Here is a 23,032-nt window from a genome sequence, read left to right as displayed (position 1 = left end):
GGTTCTTCCAAAAACCAATCCCCTGGGATCAAAACTGGCATTTCCTAATCCCCTCCAAGCACAGAGGCAATTTGATGTCCACAAAAGACTTCTTAGGAGAATTCGATGACCTGATTAAAAGGAAGTTGTGGGAGCAGGTGTCTATCTTGTAAAAACCATTGCCAAGGCCCTGGGTTCAGTAAGGCCGTCCGAGAGGGAACTGTTGCCCTCTTTTTCTTTTCCTGGAAAAACATTTTTAAATTACCAAATAATGGAAAGATTAGAAAATGCAGATTAGCGGAAACATGATGATTAAAATATCCTATGGTCCCACTGCCCAGAGAGAATTGTTCTGAGCCCTGTGTGAAGAGTCTGGGCTTTCTAGGCTCTTCTGATACCAGAACATACCAAGCATGTAGACATTCCCAGGTCGTCATCCCCCTCCATCCTCAACCCACATGGAATTTGTGTCCAAAACACAGCAGTCGATGGGACTCCACACGCCACTGTATTTATGAAGGTATTAATCTGTGTGGAACTCTGACAAGGGTTCGGACAGAGATTCCAGGCTTGGAAGCCTTTGAGGGGCTTTCTGCCCCTTTCCCCCCAAATCTGAGACAGCTGCCTCTCCAGGGCAGGAACAGCCCACCTTCTGCAGCTAGCAGGACACAGAGAACCCGCACAGATACTTGTGGGTTTCTGGTGCCTCAAACTTGTTCTTCCGTGACTATTTCCTCTTCCCTTCTGGGTGGAAGAGAGGAAAAGAGGTGAGAGGAAGAGCCAGAGCAGGGGAGAGAGTGGGAATTCCTTTCTCTGCAATATGCATGGTTCACATGTAGGAGGATAGCCATCCAAAGTCTATTTTAATTGTTTTTCTGACAAAAATACATTTCTAGATCATTTTGTCTTTTAAATATTAATTTGATTTTATTTCTTATGGGTGATGGGTGCACCTGATTCATGATTCAAACAATACCGGGAAGGTTTGAATGGAAAATAAATTTCCTTTCCAACCCTACTCCCCACTCCTCATTCTCCTCCAAAAGGGCCCACTGTTGCTACCAGTTTCTTGAGTCTTCTTAAAGGTGGTCGAGACACACGAACATGTGTATACGACATTCTTCACGGCTCATGGTGTCCCAGTGTAGGCAGGTACCACGATTCAGTTGACTAATCCTTTGCTGTCAGGCATTAGTGATAACCCTAATCAGCATGTAGAGAAACACCTTGAGACCTTTCTTTGGATACATTTTTTTTAAAGATTTTTTTATTTATTCATAAAAGACACACACACACACACAGAGAGAGAGAGAGAGAGAAACAGAGACACGGGCAGAGGGAGAAGCAGGCTCCTTGCAGGGAGCCCAATGAGGGACTCGATCCTGGATCCCAGGATCACAACCTGAGCCAAGGCAGGTGCCCAAAGACCAACAAACCAGACCAACGGAGTCACCCAGGCGTCCCCGGATACATTTACATAAGAATAAGATCACTGGATCTTAAGAAGTGTGCACATTTTAAAGATTTTCAGATCTTTTGGTACAATTGCCCTCGGAAGGCGACGCCTTTGTTCCCTTGTACCCACCGTGTACCACCATAAGGCTCTTTGTCTTTGCCTTCTTTTTTAAGATTTTATTTTTAAGTGATCTCTACGCCCAATGTGGAGCTCCACCTCACAACTCGGAGATTGAGTCACATGCTCCATGGAACAGAGCCAGCCACGTGCCCCACAAGGCTCTTTCCCTGACACTCAAACCCACATAGAACTTAGAGGGGCTTTATCAATTAGCTAGGCGAGAAATTGCATCTTGTGATTGTTCGAATTCACATTTCTTGGATTACTAGTGAAGTCGATTTTTAAAAAATTTCTTCTGGTTCATTGGCCATGTCAATGTGCAAATTCTTTGTTTTCTTCCCTTAACTTACAGAGTTTGTTATGGTAAGATTGTTAACCCTTTGCTTCCTATATTTCACATCTATTTTTCCCAGTTTGTCAGCGGGAGATGAGGGGATAGTCACATTCTGGAGAAGCTGCGAGGCGGGAGTTGGGAATAGGACAGATTCAGACTCTGGCCTCCCTGAATCCACAGGCTGTCTGCCCACCCATCATTTGGCTTCTGGAGGCTGAGAGAAAAGAAGGCCTAGATTACAGGGCAGGGTGAGGTGCCACGACCAGCTCCACTGGAGATGGCTGAACCAGGGACCATGGAGTTTGGTGGACCAGCCTGGCTCAGCTGCACTTTGCTGCAAGACTGGGGACACGTCACCTCCCACTGCCACCCTGGATGTGGCCTACTGATCTCACCCCTCCCCCCACCCCCGTACCCTCATCACTCTTCAGATGGGTTTCTGGAATTTAGTGCCATAAGAAGCTACCCCAGTGGCCACTCACTCTTCAGGATGCTCAGACACCCGGGCTGCCGGGCCCACATCTAATGTATGGGGCCAGATGCCCTCTCCAGGTAGACTGGGAGCTCGGAGGCACCAGGCCACGTTCCCTGATGATGCATATCCAGGCTGTCTGGTAAAGGGATGGGCCCTAGCAGGTACTCTGAACATACGGATTGATTAATTGTTTGATTGATCAATTAACTGTTAGAGATATTTAGAGAGGAGTCTTAGCTCATGGGGTTGCAGAGATGACATGGTGTAAGCTCTTCCCCAAGAACTACCTGTGCTCTGTTAGCACCCCCACCCTGGAGCAGCGGGCTCCATTAACCATGTCCTCCTGGCTTGTTTTGTGAAAAGCCAGTGCTGTTCTTTTCAAACCTGCAGGTTCCCATTTAATCCAGTGCCAGTCTTCTCTTCCTCCTCATCTTTGGCACCCGGGGTGGAGAAGGCCCCCTTCTCTCCGACGCCAGTCTCCTCTGGCATTGGCGGGCAGTGGCGTGGGCAGGGAGGGTCTGCTGGCTGGGCACGTCATGGTGGGCCCTCGGGAGCCAGGGCCCCACCACCGGAGGTTCTCAGGATGTGGGCCCGTGCTGTCTCTCTCTTCTTAGCCATGAACATCATTCTCTGGACTGCAGGAACCTCCTGTCTACTATCCCCTCCTGTTAGAATAGTAACAACCGTCATTAATTGGGTGCCTACTCAGAGCCTGGCCAGGTGGCTCGGTTAGTGCTGGGTTACTTCCTGCCAACGGGACAGGCCTGCTTTGGCAGGAGGGGAGGCCTTTCTGAGTCTCTCCTGGTCTCCCCGCTGACGTGTGGGCCTCACTAGCAGCTACGGACCAGGCTCTGTTTGTTTTGATGAGACCGGTACAACAGGACTGATTTTCAAAGTCAGGAGTGGGTTCCCCTCCCTGTGAACTTCACTGTCACCCCCCAGGCCTGCCCCCAAGCTAGTACAGACCCTACAGCCAGCCTCTGGCTACCCTCCCCCATCCCCGGGTAACTCTTGGGGCTTCTTTGCACAGCGGCGTCACAGTCACGGGGGTGGACAGACCCAGGAAGGCCTGGGGTTGCAGGCTGCGCTTGTCTGGCAGCCCACGGGCCCTGCCTTTGTCCTCACTGACAACATCTAGCTTGAGGTCTGCCTCCACTCCTGCAAGCAGGCAACCGTGTCAGACACCTCGATTCACCCGGCTACACCTCTCCCTGTTGCCACAGCTGGGGCAATCCATTCTGCACAGGTCTGACCGGTTGCCCACAAGTGCACCTTGACGGCGACTCCCTCCAAATGTAAGCAGTGCCCCCGCGCCATGGTGTGGGACACCTGCAGGAATCCACATGCCATTCCTGCACGTGGATGAGTGTGTGTTTGTGTGTGTTTGTGTGCATGCGTGCATGCGTCTGTGCGTAGAGGTCACTGAATGCCCATACGGCCACCCTCAACTACTGGAACCTGGAAGGTGCCTGGCAAGTATTTCCTATGTTTATTGTGTTCAAAGATAGTTCTGAACCATTTCATAGGGCTTCTTAGATGGAGTCCCAATTACCTGTAGCAGTTACCAGTTTGATAACGCATCATCATATTAGCTCCCTTCTTCCCTCTTTTGCTTACTCTGGCCCTGGCACATGCTCCCTGGAGTCACTCTCCCCCACACAATCTCCAGGAAGCCCTTTCTCCGGTTCTGCTTCCAGGCAAGACCAGGAAAAGTGCCAGACCTACCCTAGAAGGCAGACCCCCAGGAAGGACGCCGGGTCCCGGGGCACTCATCAGTTACTCGCTACAGGGAACTCATTGCTGGTGGTTGGTGGGGTGGTAAATTCTCCTGGCTTGCAGAAGCATCACACATACTAAGATTCCCAAGGGAATTACATGACAAAGTGGCCTAACATCTCATTGCACCAACACGATCGCCCTCAATTCAGACTTAGGGTCACATAGGAAATTCTCTAAGTAGAACTGATGGAGCAAGAAAACATTGGGATCAGTGGACTCGTCCAGCGTGTCAGTTCGGCACCTGTACCACACTCCCACTCGGGTGGTCAGAAGGAACGTGTGGAGGGCAAATCCTCCCTTGGGCACATTTGCATGTGGTGCATTTGGTCATCCAGTATGTAGGAGGGGGTTAGGCTGCGATATACATATACATGGACTCTTGGACATTGGTAAATGGCTCAGCTGGTTGGCCAAGGTCATGGAAAGATCAAGATTTGATGAATGGATGCAAGGAAGTCTGGAGACAAGGCTATGGATGGACCTGTGGGAATGAGCCCCAAATGTGCAGATCTTTGTGTCTCATACTAGTGTCTGATACAGAAGGGCCCCGATGACTCAGAGGACAGGTCATCCTGTCCTGTGGATGAGCCTCTCTCCTTGGCTACTCCAAGGGGACTAGTAATTTTAGGGATGGAACCAGGGCTAGGAGCCTGGTCTGGGGGAGTCTGGGAACCTTGGGGACTAGAAGAGACACATTTCTCTGAGATTAGAAGGTGGGGCAGTGAATGGAGTTGGCCCTGGAGACATCTCTCGCCAACTCACCAAGCCAACCCTAATTATAGCTCCCACCCCAGGGTCTGGTTTGGCTCTGTGGAGCTCTTTTTAATCCAGCATGAATTTTCTTCTTGCCAGCCCAGACTCCCACAATGCCACCAAAGTCCAGGGAGCCTTCTTGGACCTCCTCCTTGACCATGTGTTCTTGACTCCATCACTCATTTATTTACATGTTCAACAGATACTTATCATGGCTCATCTGCCAGGCCCCAGGCAAAGGTCCAGGACATGCAGTTCTGAATGAAAATGGCTCCTGCCCTGCTTCTACAAAGAGAGGTCTTTGGGGGAGAAGTAGGCATTAATCAAATGACCACACAAATAAATGTAAAATTCTACCTGGGATTAGTTCTAGGAAAGAGATTTACATGATGCTCCAAGAACAGATATTCTGCTGGATTTTCCCAGTCTGGGAGGTCAGCGAGGGCTTCCCGGAGGAGGTGATGCCTCTGTCACCTGCTGAAGGATGGGGAGGAGTTCCCCGGGTCACATGGTACGGCCAAGGGAAAGGTTCCCATTCTAGGTGATTTCACTAGGGGGCTTGCTCCCTCTCAAGCTGCCCCACATCGCTTCCAGGTCTGCATCCTTCATCCCCTTGACTCAAAAACTGGGCTCAGGGGGGTTAACAGGTGGGGGCCACAGATGATACGGTCAGTGATGGGAAGTCACCAGCAGCCACTGCTAGAGAGGAAGAGCTTGTTTAATGGCAAAGATCACAGAAGCAGAGACCCAGTGACATAAAGGTGAGGGTGATGCAGCATACTCCCAGAAACAGGGGCCCGAGGGTCCCCGAGACGCCTGCAAGGACAGGGCCATGGAGGGGAGTATGAGAAGCACCCTCCACTTTTCTCCAGCTTTTCCCTCCGATTCTCCCACCGCTTGATTGTTCCGAAGACTTTTCCCATGGGCTCCACTGCGTAGCTGGTGCCAGTCATCTCTAGCATTTTCCTGAAGACCCGGTGGAGCAAAGGCCATTTCCCAGAAGCACACTTCAGAGCTCAGGTCGCGTCCTCCCACTGCAAAGCAGGAGATGTGACTTGGCCCTGAGCCTAGCGGGCTCCAAGGCCCGAGGCTGCCTGCTGCACGAGGCTGTGTCTTTCTCCCAGATCCTGCTGTGAGGTGCGGGACACTTCACGAGTGCTCCAGGGAACAGACGAGACCTGCCTGTCCTCTGGTCTTGGCTCTGCTACGGAGTTTCTGTGTGACCTTGAACCGGGCTCTGCTCCTTTCATGCCTCCCAGGATGTGCTCCTGTATCCTGGAGGGAGAAGGACAGACAGGGGGACAGAGGGGGATGAGGGGGAGAGTGTGCGCCTTGCAGGAAGGGCAGTCCTTGCTGGTTGGCTCCTGCCGGGCAGCTGACTATGAGGTAGCCGTCCTGTGTCCCCAGCCAGGGGCCTGACCTTGGGGAGGGCAGCCTTGTGCCTTCCCCAGCAGTCCCGGACTGAGCACCTGTCACAGGCAGGCCACGTTTTCTTGGACAATGCTCATCGGCTTCTCAATCCTCGCAGCTGGCAGGGTCAGGAAGGAAGACAGAAGGTTTTTCTCTGTGTTCTCTCTCTATCCCGGGAAAAACGTCAAGCCAAGAGGGGGACGGAGGGCCTCCTGCCTTCTTTGAGCCAAGGGCCCAGGATCTTCTCCCCCTCATCCCTGCTCCCACCTAGCCACTGGGTGATGACTGCCCTCGCCCGCAGGGTAAACGGGCCCAGGAAGGCCCGGGGTCCCAGGTGGAGGTTGATCGGCAGCTCTCCAGCCCTGCCTTTGTCCCCACTCTGGTGCTCATCCAGGGCTCATGGGTGAGGTCCTGCCCCTCTCAACAGCCATGGACCTTCTGGTCCACTTCACTGAGGAGCTGGTGGCCAAGGGACACCAATGCTCCTTCAGGAAACCTTCTTGTGCAAATGGAGAAACTGAGGCCCCAAGGAAACGGGCAGCAGGGCTCACAAGAGGAGACAGCACTGGCCTGAGAATGAGAAGATGCAGGCTTGTATCCCAGCCCCATCACTGCCTTCCTTGCCTGGGCCTCAGCCTTCCTGTCTCTGAAATCTATCTCCGATCTGCCTAACATGAGAGGTGGCTGGGCCTGGTGTCTATGTGGTTTTACCTGCACCATCTCAGCGAGTCATCAGTGCTGACTGAGGCCAACAGAGAGTCCCACAGCCAGGGCCCTGGCCTCTCAGAACAGCGCACTTCCCTGTAGGCTGGAGGCCTGAGCCCAGGATATGAGGGACGAGGTGAGGAAGGACAAAAGAGTTCGTGGGGGATGAGCCCTGGGACACTCGGCCTTCCCTCCTATGGGGCATAGCTCCCCATACAGGTCCTGAGTCACAGAAGCCTATGGAAACTGCCCCAGCAGGCCTACCCCAGGGAAGGGGCAGGGCAGGGGGGGACTGGAGCTGGTCCCTCCTGAGTCTTCTCAGTGGTGGGGGCACCGGAGGCCTCTCTCGACCAGAGTTCAAGCCATGCACCAGAGAGGGACTGATCCACGCACCTGTCTACTGACTCCAGCTGAGTAAATAAACATCTGTAGAAACACCGCTCATTCCTCACCTGCCCTAATTGGCCCATCACTCTCCTGGCTCTCCATCCATCTTCCCCTCGCTGCCACAGGCTCCTGTGCGCAGTGATTTCTGCACTTCCCAGTTAGCACCCTGGCTGGTAGTGGGGGGGGACCTGAGCAGCTAGCAGAGCCAGAGTTAGGGCTGGGGCTCCGTTACCACCTCCGGGAAGCCCAGGAGTTTCTGATCGCTCCTCTCTGACTCCAGAGAGGGAACCACACTCCCACCCCTGGAAGCTGAAAGGCGGGGTGGGGGCCTGGCAAAGAATGGTTTGATTTAGTCCAATTAAGATTTATTCTGCACAGGCATTGTGCCCGGCGCTGGGGATACCTCCAAAATTCCCTCCGGGGTGGGGGGGGGTGTCCTGTCTCCTGAGAGCAAAGACCATCTGTGCAGATGGACCACAGCATCTGAGGAGGACGGAGCAGAGGGACTGGGTGTCGTCTGGGGGGCCCAGGAAATGTCTGCAAGGACAAGGCACATGGGCAAGCCTGCAAGGGCAGCAAAGACTCCAGCTACAGGTCCCGGTGCCCAGGATGTGGGGCACGCTACTTCTCCCCTCTGGTTCTCAGTCCTGGGACACAGAGAAGCACAAAGGGGCTGCAGGCAAAGGCTGCCCCCCTCCCTCCCACGCCGGTGAGCTCCTGAGTCTCAGTCATCTGCGCTGGGCTCTCAGGCCAGAGGGAACAGGCTCTGAGTGAGTGAATGGGGGAGGGCTGTGGGGCAGGGCTTGGGGGAGGGGGGAAGGAAAGGAGGTGTAGACGCACATGTGTGATGCCAGTGCGGCAGGTACCTTCCCGCTCCCCTGGCCCCACCATGCCCCTGGGCTCTGGCTTCTAGCCCTGAAGACTCTCAGTCACCAAGCAGCCTGGTGACCCTGAGCTGGCTGACCCTGGTGACTGCCGCTGGCTGCATGGTCTCCACCACCTGCCGTGGACAGAGCAGAGCAGAGTATCTCACCTGTGCTCCTGGGGGGTGGGCCTGTGAGGTGCGCTTCATAGTCACGCCTCTTGCACAGGCAGACACAGGGGGCCAGAGAGGCTCAGACACGTACTCTAGGCCACACAGCTTGGGCAGGGTCAGAGCTAGGATGTGGTCCTGGCCAGGCTGCCTACAGAGTCCCTGCTGCCTGTCTCCCCAGCCCAGCACTGGGCAGCAGACTGGGGAAGCTGGGAAATAGTCCCCCCCCCACTACTCCCCAGTCTTCTTGGCAAGGGGAGGGCCAGCTCTCTTCTCCCTCCTGGCCATTGTTCTCCAGAAAATTAAGTCATTCCACAGGGCCCTTTAAGCCTTTTTGGATCTGGTTGTTCCCAAGGCCTGAGCCAGACTACTGGCTGGAAGTCTGTTATTATTCATTGAATCTCTCCAGGGTGGCTGGGAGCCCGCCTTTTAATTGTCTCATCTCTGTCCATCCTTTTATGGAGAAAGAGACTAAAAGGCGAGAATAATCAGTTATCTCATTATAGATCAGGGCCTAGGAAACGAAGCCGCCCAGTCAGGGACCCTCCCCCCCATGGAGGGGGAGACCCTGGCTGCAGGAGGCATGGGCTCATTTCTTAAACTCCCACCACATGCCCGTCAAACTCATTCCCACCAGCCCAGGGAGGAAGATTGTCCACGGCATTTTCGGTCCCAGAGGTCACAAGCTGGGGATTGACTTACCTGGGAATGCCTCAGGGAGGGGGACAAATGGAGGCCAGTAGAGGCTGATATGTGGGCCCCAAGCCTCATTCTCTGCCTTTCACTGCTCCAGGGAGTACAGAGAACACAGAACTGGAATTTAGAGATTATCTTGTCATCCATCCATCCATCCATCCATCCACCCATTCAATCCACCCATCCATCTCCCATTCATCCATCCATCCATCCATCCACCTCCCATCCATCCATCCACCTCCCATCCATCTTCCATCCATCCATCTCCCATCCATCCATCCATCCATCCACCTCCCATCCATCCATCCATCCATCCATCCATCCATCTCCCATCTATCCAATGGGCTAGAGAGAAACTGGCGCTTAGGAAGCATATCAGACTTTTCAAAGCAGCTTCCTTTCTCTTATCTCATTAGATCGCCCTGTTTGGTCTCACTTGACAAGTGAGGGAACTGAGGCCCAGAGAGGGGCAGAGACATGCTGAAGGGCTGACAGGACAGAGCAGTTTCCAAGGTGGAGGCTCAGCATGAAACCTCCAGGTGAAGTCACGCACAAAACCTGGACCAAGAGGCACACGGGGGCTGAAATCTGGTCCATGCTCTTCTTTAAGTGGCAAGGAGCTATATGTCTGCATGGAGAAAGGGGACGGTTCTTCTCTTTTCTCTTCTCTTCTCTTCTCTCTCTTCTCTTCTCTTCTCTTCTCTTCTCTTCTCTTCTCTTCTCTTCTCTTCTCTTCTCTCTCTCTTCTTCTCTTCTCTTCTCTTCTCTTCTCTTCTCTTCTCTCTCTTCTTTCTCTTCCTTTCCTTCCTCCCTTCCTTCCCTCCCCTCCCCCTCCCCTCTTCTCCTTTCCCCTCCCTACTCCTCTCTTCTCCTCTCCTCACCTCTCCTTTCCCTTTTCCATCCCTCCTCTCCTTCCTTCCCTTCCCTTTTCTTAAAGCAGTCTCCCCACCCAGCACGGGGTCCCACACAGAGCTTGAATCCAGGACCCTGAGCTGAGATCAAGAGTGGGATGCTTAACCAACTGAGCCACTCTGGTGCCCCAGGAGCGTTTGTCTTTGCATAAAGTCACTATCATTTTACCAAGCTAAGACCCCAGTTGAGGAGCCTTTTTGAATTCCCAGAGGAAGCTGTATGGGCCATTGGTAGCTAGAGATCTGAGCTGGGGGGGTGTCCCTTGAAGAAGAGGGACAGAGACTGGGCCATGAGGAAGACCTGTCCCTCCCGCAGGGCTCAGGGAGGGCCCTTGGGCCATGGCAGCATCGCTGGGCCAGCCCAGGGAGGGCACACTTCTCCCTCTCTCTAAGTCAGCCACCAGCCTCCTGCCAGATGGGTTGTTAGTACTGGAGCTTCTAGTTGGCCACTCTCTGGGGTCATGTGCTCTTTGGGGATTGCAGCTGTTTGGGTTACTCTGGTTGACAATTTTAATTTTTTGGTGCTTTGGTTTTGTTTTTTAATCAACTGTTTGGAAGTAATGTTTATGCACGATAAAATATGCCCATAAACATGCAGAGTTCTAAAAGTTTTGACAAAACGTGTACGTTCATGTAGCCACCATACTGGTCAAGATGGGCACATTCTATTCTCTAGAAAGTTTCCTCCTGCCCTTTGTAATCTCCCTGACACTAACCTGGTCCCAGAAAGCCACTTGTAATCTACTTTCTGTCACTAGTGATTCAATTTCTCTTTTGTAGGATTTCATGTAAATATACATCCAGTGTGTACTCTTTTGTGCTTGGATATGTTTTTTTAAGATTTCATTTACTTATTCATGAGAGACACAGAGAGAGAGGCAGAGACACAGGCAGAGGGAGAAGAAGGCTCCCTGTGGGGAGCCTGATGCAGGACTCGATCCCAGGACCCTGGGATTGCAACCTGAGCCAAAAGAAGATGCTCAACCACTGAGCCACCCAGGTGTCTCTTGTGTTTGGATTTTTTTGCTTACCATAATATTTTTGAGATTGATCCATGTTGTTTTATGTAGTTTTGTGCTATTCCATTGCATGGGTATACTGCAACTTATTTTTTTTTTAAGATTTATTTATTTAGGGTGAGGGGAAGGGCAGAGGGAGAATGGGAGAGAGAGTCCAAGGCAGACTCCACACTGAACACAGGGCTTCATCTCAGGGCCCTGAGCAGAAACCAAGAGTTGGATGCTTAATGGACTGCACCACCCAGGCATCCCTATATTACAATTTATTGATCCTTCACCTGTCAAAGAACATTTGGGTTGTTTTTAGGCTTTGACCATCACAAGCAAAGCTATTACATATATATTTGTGTACGAGTAGCAGATGTATATTTTTATTTCCCTTGGCTAACACTTAGGAGTGGAATTACTAAGTCAAAGACAGCAATGTCTGGACTTTTAAGAAATTATCACACCTATGTGAAGTGTTATACCTTTTTACACTTTCACCAGCAAAGTGTGAGGGTTCCGGTTGACCCACATCCTCACCACCATGAAAGGTACTGTCCAACCTTTTTCCTTGGGCCGTTCTAGCTTAGGTGTGGCGATGCCTCAGTATGTTTTTTATTTGGAAGCCTGCCCCTCTCTCTTGACTGTAAGATCTTCTGGAACACAGGCTGGCTCCCTGGTATCACCTAAGAGCCCAGCAGACAGCTGGACTCCAAGCAGGAATAGTGTCAGTATTGGGTAAATGTGGCTAGGGGAAGAGCTAGGATTTTCTGGAGAGACAGGCACCTATCTGAGCCTCAGTCTCCTCATCTGGCAAATGGGCACCATCCCTTCCTTATAATGCCCTTTGTGCAAATGTGGAAACTGAGGCTCAGCCAGGCTGAGCAGCACCAGGTCTGCATGACCCTAAAGCCCGCACTCGCAGCTATAATATGATCTGCTGGGCAGCAGTCCCCCGGACCCCAATGGGCAGACGGAATGTTCCCGGGCTGCACACCCCTGTGTTCCTGCCACCCCACCCTCTTCCTGAAGCTCTGGTCCCTGGGGTTCAACGCCACGTCTGTCGCTCCATTAGCCTAAGCGGCCTCCCTGGATCCCATTACTTCACTATTGCTATTATTTATTCATCGACGGAGCCCTCAGCCTGTGGACGGGCACTTAGGTTGATGCCCTGACAGCGGGTCAGGAGCCCTACTCAGGGCATATTAATCATCGGCCGTGCTGGTGGGGAGGCTGCATCCTCGGAGAGAAGAGATCATGTTGCAGACAGAGGGCCTGTTAGCACACCCGCTTCCCATGAAGGAATCCGCCGCCTGGCTTGTCAGGGCTGGGTGAGCCTCAGCATCTGTGCGGGCAGGGAAACTGAGGCTTATAGCGGGGCGTGGCTTGTCCAAGATTCCACATCTCATGGAAGTGTCCCCTGGGACTCTCTCCATCTACAAATGCAAGGTGATAATAACTCCGTGGACAGAGGAAGGCCTTTAGGTTTCTATTCTCCTATGTGGTGCTGGTAACAGCCCCTCAAGATCAATGAGGGCTTTTAATCAGATAGGTAGATAGATAGATGATAGGTAGATAGATAGGGGACATAGATACAGAAGTTGAATCTCACAGAAATTAAGGGACCCGCTGAGTGTTCCTGTAAGCTGGGACTGAGACCCTGGCATCCTTACTGGAGTCCCGTGCTCTGTCCTAGGCTAGGAAATGCAGGATGTGTAACTTGGTCCTTCTCTGCCCTTCTTATCTTCCATGGAAAGGGGCACTCTGGTTGTCTGGGATAGAATATCCTCCAGAGCTGGATTTTGCTTCTCCCTGGGAGGCTAGGAAGGATTCCTGGCCTGCCACGGCTGGGTTCTTGGCCTGTCACCTCCAGGCTCTCAGGAGGAGGTGGCTTGTGGCTGCTGGCTGGACAATGGGGTGGACACACTGGCGTGCAGGCTGTGATCGGAGGCAGGCCTGCCTGTCACCAGGAAACACATACATACAGGCAGTATTTGCCACGAAAAACAGAGCTGCCTTGGAGCACACGACGTTGTTAGGGGTGTCAACCAGGAGCTATGCCTACATCAGGGAGCCCTGGGTCCCCTTAGACTGTCAGGGGAAGTCTCCCAGAGCCCCTGATCATAGGAATCTTGCCCCCATCTGCATCCCTCTAGCCATGACTGTGAGTCTGGTGACAAAATAGGTGGAGATTGCCTTCAGGGAGCCCATGCCTTTGCTCTAAAGTCTTCTATGGCTCCTCACTGGCCTCTAAGAAAGGAGTGGTGGGAGCCGGGTAGGGTGAAGCCAGTTTCCAATCACTCCCTCCTACGTATAGGAAAGGAAATCTGGCATTGAAAAGCATCTCAAAAAAAAAAAAAAAAAAAAAAAACCACAAAAAAACCCCAAAAAACAAAAACAAAAACAAAAAAAAAGAAAGAAAAGAAAAGCATCTCAACCTAGAACATTCTTTGAAAAGCCTTTTTAAAAATATCCATTTTGCAGAAGATGAAACTGAGGCACAGAGAGAACAGGTAAGGGACTTAAGACCACACTGTTGGGAAATGTCAGAGCCAGGAATCATGCCCAGGCACTTGGGCCCAAACCCTGAGCTCTTAACTGGTTAAGAAGGAAAATGTGTAGAAGAAGAACAGCTACGGCTGGGGTGTCTCCAAGGACAAAGCTAAGAGCAAAGGATGGAAGTTATAAGGAAGCAGAACTCAGTTCAAGCTAAATAAAACCTCCCATACCATCTGAGCCATCCAAGATAAATAAAATGGGCTGCTTGCAAGGGAGGTGAGAAGGAGCTCCCCAGCATGGGAGGTATGAAAGTGGGTAATTGTCAGCCATCAAGCTGCAGGTGTCAAGGAGAACCTTTACCCTGACATCAGTAGACTGCTTGTCCACACCCAACTGGAGGGTTTAAAGATTTTATTTATTATTCATGAAGACACACAGAGAGAGGCAAAGACACAGACAGAGGGAGAAGCAGGCTCCTGCTTCCCTTGGAGGGAGCCTGATGGAGGACTTGATCCCAGGACCCCGGGATCACGCCCTGAGCCGAAGGCAGATGCTCAACCACTGAGCCACCCAGCTGCCCCCAACTGGAGGGTTTATTGCATGGCTTTCACTGAGAAGTAGCCAAGCTGGGCCATAGTCTGGCTTCTAGAATCACCCTACCCACCAGTGGGCCCAGAATTCCTTTCAGTTGGTTTGAGCATTCCTCACTCGACAAATAGCGCACGCTGGTGCTCCCTCTTCAGACCTGGAAGGAGATTTGCTCTGGACATGGCTCCCCCTGCCCCCGCCACCATTGGCATCCCTCCCTGTCCCCCAATGGCAGCCAGCACCCACCCACCGGCCCGGTAAGTGCCAAGCAGCCAATGACAGCATATTCAGCCTGGGGCTGGGCTGTGGGGGCACAGCCCTATGCAGTCAGCTGGGAGGGGGCAGAAAACGGGAAGTGATGGGGGGTGTCCCTGCACAGCAGCCACCTGACTTGAAAGCCAGCTCACCACAACGAGAAGAACACTAGCAGCAGCAGTGCTGTACCCTTTCACGTGCCACAGATCACCTCATGATAACCCCAGGAAATGGGTACTGCTGTTACTGACCCCACTTTACAGATGGGAACACCAAGGCAGCCCGGTGGCCCAGATTGGTTCCTAAGGGGTGAAGCTAGGATCCAACAGCAGGCTGTCGGACACCGGAGCCTGAACTCTCAGCTGCCACCCTGGCCTGCCGGACAGTGAATTGAGCCGTGGGGGTGCAGCATGCAGAAGCCAGGCTGCCCAAGGACGCCTAGTCCCAGTGGGGCCAGGGCTCGGGGGTCCCTCTGGAGGCAGAGGACCGGAGCACCACCGGCTCCGGAGGGGGAGCATCAGCCTGGCCCCTCCCGGCTGCTGCTCTTGGATGGATCACTTTGCCTCTCTGGTCCTCAGGTTCCTCCTCAGAAACCTGGGGGGCTGGGAATGCTACCTCCCAGGCACGGCAAGGACACGGTGAGACTGAATGACAGCGTCCTGGCCGCAGGGCAGACAGGGTAGGTGGGGTTCCCATTCGGGTCCCCACCCAGGGGCTTCGTCCTCTTTGTCCTCCCAGCTCCTGCCTGGTTGAGGGTCCAGGCGCAGGCTGGCCTCAGTGGCTGCACCCCAGGGGCCGGGCAGGGAGTGGCTGGTGCATTTGGGTGATTTTTACTTACTTTCTGCTGATCTAGGTCAGCCCAGCCAGGGGGCAGCGCGAGCTGCCTTTCAGTCCAAGGCCCGAAAGCGGGTGGCCTGGCTCACAGGACGGAGGAGAGGCCGGCCTGGGCCTATGGTGCTGGAGAGCGGCTGCCGGCTTGAAGGCTGCGGCCTGGCTCCCAGCGGCCCAGAGAGGGGAGTCCAGACGGGGGCCCTGACGGAAGCTGAGGAGAGAGCCTGCGGGGCCTCCGACTCGCGTGGGTCAATCCCGGGGCGCTGACCCAGGCTTGCTGGGCGGCCTTGCTGAGTCGCTTCCCCGCTCTGGGCCTCCGTCGCCTGGTGGCTGTCACGGTGGAGGCTGAGGAGGCTGAGGATGATGGAGGCGTGTGCACAGGAGGCCCTCAGGAGCGCCGCGCTTTCTGGGGCTGGCCCAGCTTGGGGGGAACCCTGCGGATCCCCCATCTTCTTGGCCTCAGGCACAGGCAGGCAGGCCACCTTCAGGGGCTGTGGGAGGATCCAGCCCTGACTCGTCCTGGTATTCGAGGCCTCTGGCAGTCTGGGCCTGGGATCCCCATCCTCTGGCTCAGGGTGCTGTCCCACCTCTGCTGCTTTCCTCGCTGGTCCCTGGAAGAGGTACCCGGGAGGCCCCAGGACCATACCAGCCATGTTCTTATCCGCCCTTGTCTTTTGGATGGTTCCTCCGCCTTATCCAGTCTTCTCCATTTAGGGTGTGAGTTCCTTGGGGCAGGAGGGGAACAGACGTCCAGCCCCTCACCTCAGCAGCTGTGTGGTATCGAGCAAGTCACTTAGCCTCTCTGAGGGTCAGTCCCTCCATGACATGGGGATAGGATCTGCATAGCCCTCTTCTCTGGGCTGTTGTGGGGCCCAGATAAACTAATGAGGATGAGGCCTTCTCTCCCTGGAGTCCCTCCGCTGGGCTCAGTCCCGGGGAACAGCAAGGAGCTGGATGCAGCTCCTGGCCTCAGAGGGCTTGCTCTGGGTGGGGAAGATGGGGAGCCCGGAGTGGGGGGAGGTGGATTTATCCACGTGAAAGTATCAGGGAAGGCTTCCTGGAAGAGGCATGAACAGGACAGGTGGGCAAGGTCGTGGTTGGGCATCTGCAGGGCTGACAGGACTGCAAATAGGAAGAGCAGCATCCACAGAGCATCAGCACCGGGATGACACAGTCGCGACCCCCAAATGGCAGGCAGCCTGACAAAGGAAAACTGTCCCTGCCCTCCCGAAGCTTACAGCGGCAGATGTTAATCAAATACTCACCACGCAATGTGCTTTTATCTGATTTAAGTGAAGGACGACAATCGGGAACTGCACGGGACACCTTGTAGGTATTATTCATTTAATCTTGACTCAGGTAGACACTGTCGGTGTCCTCATCTCTCCGAGAAGGAACCACGGACCAGAGAGGCAAAGCAACTTGCCCACGGTTGCACAGCTGGCAGGTAGCAGGGCAGGATTTGAACCCAGGCCGTCTGGGTTCTAGAACTTCCACTTAACTGTAACCATGACGCTCTTCTGCTTTTTGTGTGCCTAATACTGGTTTCGGCGTCTCCCTGCATTTGTGGTTTCTCCTCCCCCCCTTCCAACTGCCGGGGTGATGCAGCAGAACAAAGACAGCTCCTGAACCCCGCGGGGCAGGGGCGGCCAATGACCTGTAGACTTTTGTTGGGCGGCACCCCACCCTCTCCCCAGACTCTGTGAAGAGTCTCCCCGCCTGGTGGGGTGGCGGGTGGGGATAGAGGGGACAAGACAGAGGGGTGAGCAGTTAGGGGTCCCTGAGGACAGGTCCTGCAGCTGCTTCCCTGGCATCCCCTGCAGGGACCCTCAGGGCAAGAGAATGTGCACCTGCCCACCCCTACCCGGGGGGCCCTGTGTTTCCCGGTGCCCAGCATCACATGGGGGCAGAGGACTGCCTGAGCGGGGTCCCTCCAGGGCCGCGTGGGCAGTGGCGGGGGGTCCGGAAGGGCCGCAGGGTCAGCCTGCCTCTGATCCAGTGAGTCTCGGGGGAACGGCAGGGGCTGACATGTCCCTGGAATGAGGATGCGCCATAGGGACCGACGACCGTCCTTGCCTGACATAGAAGCTTTGGGAAACCCACCCCCCAGCTCCCCCACACCCAGGCCCTCCCTGGGCTGTGACTCAACGCTGGAGAAAGCAGGAGGATCCTGCATTGCCTTAGATTACATTTCTGCCTCCCGGAAGAATGGGGGCTGAGAGCAAAAATTAAACTCAGTTCCAGAAAAATACAGTCGCTTCTTTTTGTGCCCTGATTTTATTGACTCAGAATCATTATGAAGGAGACACATGGGACACTGGGAATCTGACCTTGGGGGGGAAGTCAGGGAAGGCTTCCTGAAGGAAATGATGCTTGAACTGAGTTCTGAAGGAAGACTGGGAAAAAGAGGGAAGGGAAGACTATCCCAGGCGGGGGAAGCACATGTACAAAGGCCCTGTGGCCGGAGGCAGTTTGGTGGGAGGGTGGGAAGATGAGGTGCCCCCTCCTGCCACATGCAAACAGCCTCTGTTTCTTCTGCCACAAGCCAGGACTGACTGTGGCCAGTTAATGGGGGGACCTTGGGGCTCTCAGGACACCCCTGTCCTTGGTCCTCCATCTACTCAGACTGTTTTCACTAACTCTGGACTCCTGACAGCTGCCCCAGACTCCAAATACAAGCAGCAGAGGAGGAGCCGAGGCAGCACCCTTCCTGGCCTGCTGGGAAAACTGAGGTCAGAGAAGGCGAGCAGCCTGCCAGAGACGGCCCGGCCCTCAGCACAGAGCAGGGTCCGTAGAGGGGGGGCTGTGCCCTGGAGGGGACAGGCTTGTGCCACCAGAGAAGAGGGCAGGACACAGCTGTTCCCCGGCCCTGTACTAGGCCTCAGAGGTTTCCAGGGGCCCATGTCAGAAGGGGGGCTGCTGCCCCCGGGGGAGGAGGGTCAGCCTGGACTCCAAACCAGCCAGTGCTGGGCACGGCCCCTCAACCACACAGTGACCACTCTCACAGCTGAGAGGGCCGGAGGGCTGCGTGGCCCAGCCGTGTCTGACACCAATCCCTCCAGAAGATTCCCTAGCCGAGGCCTGGACCCTGCAGGTCCCAGCAGACTCGGGCCCTCTGGGTTCCAGAGGGCAGGGACGTGCTGCGGGGCAGCAGGAGGCTGGTGGCTCAGGGCCCCAGAGCACCAGGATGGTGCCACAGCTGCAGGGGGTGGGGGGCTGCAGGGCAGGGACACAGGCAGCAGCCCCCTGGGCTTGCCAGGTAATTATGTATTAGGAGCTAATATTAATAAAGGCTCTAGGAATGGGGTTTTAATTCCAGATCTCACCAGCAGATTATTGCACATGAGGGAAATAGCGGGCCCCCGAACTGTCTCCATCCCTCGCCCTTCGTCTCTAAGCAATCTGCTGCTTTTATTAATTCTGACTGGATTTTCCCAGGCTGGGGGTGGGGGGAAGCAGGGGGAAGAAGATGCAGGGAGACGTGGAGCACAGCAATTTGGAAGAGACTTTGGGCAGGATGGAAACATGCTTGCACACTCTCCACCGCTGCCTTGACTCCACCCGCCTCCCTGCACACCCCCAGAGCGTCCCCACCTTGCTGCCTCCACTTGCTCCTTCCCTCGCCTCTCCCTGTCCCCTCTCAGCTCCCCCCTTCCTTCTCATCCCTCCCTCCCCCAAGAGACACACACGGTCTGACTTTCCTTCCCACCTGACCCTCACGTGGTAGCCCCAACTCCTTGAGTTAGTCAGAATGAGATCCAACTTCTCGAAGTTCCTCCCTAGAATGAGCCAAGCAACAGGAATATTGGAAAAAAATCAATATCCATCAGGAGGGGTCGGTTTGCTCAATTATGGTACACCCATACACCCAAACGCTCCACATGTGATGAAATAATCTGTGAGGTATATTGTTGAGGTTAAAAAACAAGGTGCAGAACAGCATGCAGAGCAGGCTACCTTTTGTGTGAAGATGCACATGCACACATGTTCTTATACAAGCATGGGAGAGGCATGGGGGTGGCAGTTGGTTATGGAGACAAAAGGAGATCATGTCTGTAGGAAATGCTTGGTGCAGTGTCTGTTCCATAGTAGATGCTCAGTTAATGCTTGCTCTTGCTATCTGGCCATCTGACTCCAAAGTTCCTTCCCACCCCAACTGACACTTCTCTGGGAAGGGCATTTGCATGGACAGCACTTGAGAAGATTGTGGATTTTACGAAGAGGAGACCCGTTGGGTTTCAGTGGGGACGCAGGAGGTCTGTGCTGGTGAAGTCCCTCGGGGCTCCAGCTACAGCCCTGAACGGTGTCCATAGCTCCAAACACCTCGGGAGACAGAGCAGTAGCACAGGGCCTGGCACATAGTGACTGTTTGCAGGAGGAAAAAAAAAAAAGGAATACTGTGTGTGCTATTTATTATTAGCGATTTTCCCAGCACTGCCAGTGAAGGCTTGCTAAGCCGTGTGACTCACCTCAGAGCCACCACCACCTGCTAGGGGCTGTGGCTTCTAGATTGAAAGAGTCCTTCATCTGGGCTCTGTGCCCTGGAGTCCCTGTCATGTATACTCATGAGCCAAAGATGACCTCTGTGTATTGGCTCCTAGATTATTTATTTCTTCGTTGCAGGCCAAGACCTGCTAGCTGGTGCTGAACTCAAATTGTTACCCATCGAATAGTTTAAAAATAAACCACATAAGCAGATTTTTGACTATTTCAGATTTGTCTAAATAGCTCTACTGACCCCCCAAAACCTCACCCCACATCCGCCGATCGTTGATAGAAGTCCCTGACCCAGAGACCCCCAGCCAAGCTGCAGAAGGACATCACCCAGATGTGAAGGCCCTTCCCCTGGGAACTCCCTTGTCCTCTTCTATGCATGCTGGGCCCCTGGCCATGAGCTCCCAGTGGTTTCATGCCATGAAAGACTTCCCTTCTCGGGCAACCCTATCCAAGCACCACCCAACATAGCTTGTTGTGTGTTGTCGTGTGTTATTGCCTTCCATGGTTACACACTTGCGATGCTTAATTTTATGTGTCCCTTGACTGGGTTAAGGGATGCCCAGAGAGCTGGCGAAACAGTATGTCTGGGTGCACCCGTGAGGGTGTTTCCAGAAGTGATTGGCATTGAAATCTGTAGACTGCGTAAAGAAGATTACCCGCATCGGAGTGGGTGGGCATTGAACATACAGTCGAGGGCCTGAATAGAACAGTGTCAGAGAAAATGTGAATTCTCACTCCCTTCCTGAGCTGCGACATCCACCTTTCCTGCCCGGGACACTGAAGTTCCTGGTTTAAGACTTTGAGACTTAAACCCGCAGCTCCCCCCAACCGCACCCCCAGGTTCTCAGGCCTTCAGACACACACTGAATTATAACCCCCCACCTCCCCGCTCTCCCGGCTTTCCAGCTTGCAGACGGCGGATCGTGGGACTTCCCGCCTCCATGACCGTGTGAGCCAGTTCCTATAATAAATCTCTTTTTATATATATATCTATATCTCCTCTACTGGTTCTGTTTCTCTGGACAACCTTGACTAATACGATCTTTTTCCCTTATCAGCCCCGAAGGCCTTTAAACTCCCGACAGTCTCTTTGCCTGAGGCCAGGCTGGAGCCAGGAAAATCCAGACAGGCCTCTCTGCTCATGCTGCCTGGGCTGCCAAGACAGGCATTTATGGGAAGAGAAGAAGCAGGGAGAATGACAACCTCCAGCTACCCCTGACTCACCACCTGTCCCTGGGGAAAGGCGGAGGCCCCAGTGTGGGGAAGCAAGAGCTAATGAAGAGCCTGTGGCAGATCTCTGCCATCCTGCTCCTGGAAGAGAGGAGGGGGCAGAGAGAGGAGGCAAAGCCGGTTGGCACAGGGAGAGGACCAGCAGGGCATTCTGTATGCGTGCAGGGTGACCAGGGAAACTGAGGAGCACAGCACCGAGCAATGGACCAGCAAACAGCAACCCCAAATGAGAATTGGAAACGATCCAAATGTCCATTTGCAAAATGCATGAATACATCGTGGTACGGTCCCACACTAGCATACCACACGGTGGTGAAAAACGAAGGTGCCCTCACTGTACACTGTAACACATCTAGAAAATAAAATGTGGGGCAAAAAAAAAAAAAGAAAAGGCATGGCAGCAGAATGTGTCTTGGTGATATAAAGAACCAAAGCAGGCAGCTTAAACATGAGGATTTACGTGATACCACAAAGAAAGGCAAGGGGGTGCGGACCCAGCCTGGTGGCCGTGGTCACCTCTGGCAGGCATGGCGGGGAGCAGATGGGAAGGAGCACATGCAGGGGCCACTGGAGGCCGGGCTTGTCAAATGTTAGCGTGCACACGGGTCACCGGGGTCCTGTTAACAAGCGGATTCTCATTCAGAGGGTCTCGGGTGGGGGCCGAGGGTCTGCATTTCGTATAAGATCCCCAGTGGGGCGGATGCTCCAGGCTCAGACTACACTTCACGCAATGAGGCTAAGCCAAGATACAGTGATGGGCTAACCCAGGGACACTAGATCCTGCCACATATCAGAAGCGCTCGGGAGGCTTCTCGGAAGACTGATGCCAGGACGTGAATGGGGGCAGCACTAGGGAAAACAGCACGCAGTTTCCTCAAAACACTAAAAACAGAACTACCATATGATCCAACAGTCCCACTCTGGGTACATATCTAAAGAAAATGAAATGAAGCTCTTCAAGAGATAGCTGCATATGTTCATTGCAATATTATTCACAAGAGCCAAGATGTGGGAACAACCCAAGTGCCCGCTGATGGATGAGCAGAAAAAGAAAATGTGGCCTCGACTCACAATGGAATAGTATTCAGCCTTAAAAAAGAAGGAAATCCTGCCATTTGTGACACCGTGGGTGAATCTGGGGGACATTATGCTAAGTGAAAAAGCCAGACAGAAAGACAAGTAACGCATCATCTCATTTATATGTGGAATCTAAAAAAGGTAAACTAGAAATGGAAGGTAGAATGGTGGTGGCCAGAGGATGGGGCGTGGGGGACGTGGGAGACATTCGTCTAAGGGCACAAAGTTTTAGCCATGCAGGATGCATGAGTTCTGGAGATTTAATGCACAGCATACTCAGTAATTCTGTATGGTATACTGGAAATTTGCTGAGAGAGTAGATCTTAAGTGTTCTCACCACACACACATAAAAAAGCTAACTATGTGAGGTGATAGCTATGTTAATGATCTTGAATATGGTAATCATTTCACTGTATATATGTACATCCTGTTGTATATCTTAAATAAATGCAATTTTAAAAAACATTTTTAAAGTTTATTTTATTTTTTCTAATGTTTTTTAAAGATTTTATTTGTTTACTCATGAGAGACACAGAGAGAGAGAGACACACACACAGAGGGAGAAGCAGGCTCCATGCAGGGAGCCAGATGTGGGACCTGATTCCAGACTCCAGGATCACACCCTGGACTGAAGGCGGCGCCAAACTGCTGAGCCACCTAGGCTGCCCCGATTTTTTTTATTTTAGAGAGAGAGGAAGAGTGCTCGTGAACGAGGCGGGGGGGGGGGGGGGGACAGAGGGGCAGCTAGAGAGAGAATCTCCAGCAGGCTCCCGCTGAGCATGGAGCCCCACACAGGGCTCAATCTTACAACCCTGAGATCATGAATCAAGAGTTGGCCGCTCAACTGACTGAGTCACCCAGGGGCCCTTTAAATATATAGTTTTTATTTGCTAATTGTACCTCAGGAAGACTGGGGGACAAAAGCCATGATGCCAGGCCCCAGCCAGACCAGTCAGATGCGCCTTTCTGGGGTGGAGCCCAGGCATGGATATTCCTCAGAACCTCCCCGGGTA

This window comes from Nyctereutes procyonoides, unplaced genomic scaffold (genome assembly GCF_905146905.1).
Source record: "Nyctereutes procyonoides isolate TBG_1078 unplaced genomic scaffold, NYPRO_anot_genome, whole genome shotgun sequence".
Classification (NCBI taxonomy): Eukaryota; Metazoa; Chordata; class Mammalia; order Carnivora; family Canidae; genus Nyctereutes; species Nyctereutes procyonoides.
Note: the sequence above shows the minus strand (reverse complement) of the source record.